Here is a 1,248-nt window from a genome sequence, read left to right on the forward strand (position 1 = left end):
ATTCTTCGTATCATAAAATTTATTAATAATAGAATCTGTGTCAAATTTTTTAGCAATTTTTTTAATATAAATAAAAGATAATTAACAAGAAATTAACCTTTTATTTTATTTATGAGTTATTTTTTACAATATTTATCGCTGAAAAAGATCTCCTAGTTATAATAGTTAAAACAGAAAAAATTAATATCAAATGAATTAAGAAGGATGCTCACAAGAAGAAAATAAATCTACGGGTCAGGTGAAGCCGGGTTTGATGTGACCCAGACCCGACCCGAAATATACACCGGGTCTATTTATTAGACCCAAACCCGACCCTAGACTCGATGAAACCAATACACTTTCGGGCCACAATTATATCGGGTGAAAACCGGGCCGTTAACATTACATTACGTTGATACATTCTTGTAAGCTAGCATGTAAAAATATCCAAATTTCCAAGACTCCAACCATTATTTAACATGGTAAAATTCATTTAGAAAAATATAACAAGAACCAAACCATTCTTCAAAATTAAAGCATAACCACAATCAATACTAAAGTATAACCACAATCAATAATAATATTGTCTAATAATACTAAATATTTAAATTAATACAAATAACACAATATTATGCATTAGTCTAAAGTCTTATGCATTCTAAACATAAAACATTAACTTATAGTCTTATAATGACTAATAACACAAAATATTAAGATTTACAATACTTAAATTCCACATAAGAATAATCATGATCCATCATTAATAATATAAAATATTAATTGTGTATGATGACCGGACCACCAGACCGACTTCGGGTGACCCGAACTATGGCTCAGATTCAATCCGAAATAATGATCAGATCTTTTTTTAAGACCCTTACCCGACTTTAAACCCAATAAAATTATACCAAATTAGTCTTTAAAATTTTCAGAACCGAACCAAACCTTCAAACCGGACCGGATCATATGCACCCTGTTCACCCCTATTCAGAGGATAAAGTCATTTGGTATTGCTGCGGTACATTGTTTTTTGTTTCCTACTTTCCTGCATATATCGGGTTTAATTTATTATATATTTTTTTAAAAGGATTTGGATCATAATTCAAGTTGTCATAAAAGCGATGGCGGGGCTTGAAAAATAATATTGGGAAGGCCAAAAGTTCTTTTAACACAATATATAATGATAGAAAAATTAAATAAAAGTTTGATTAAGAAATTTTTTCATGTATAAATAAATTCATTAAAAGTTCAATTTTTAATTTTTTCATA

The sequence above is a fragment of the Arachis ipaensis genome, chromosome B03, assembly GCF_000816755.2.
Source record: "Arachis ipaensis cultivar K30076 chromosome B03, Araip1.1, whole genome shotgun sequence".
Taxonomy (NCBI): Eukaryota; Viridiplantae; Streptophyta; class Magnoliopsida; order Fabales; family Fabaceae; genus Arachis; species Arachis ipaensis.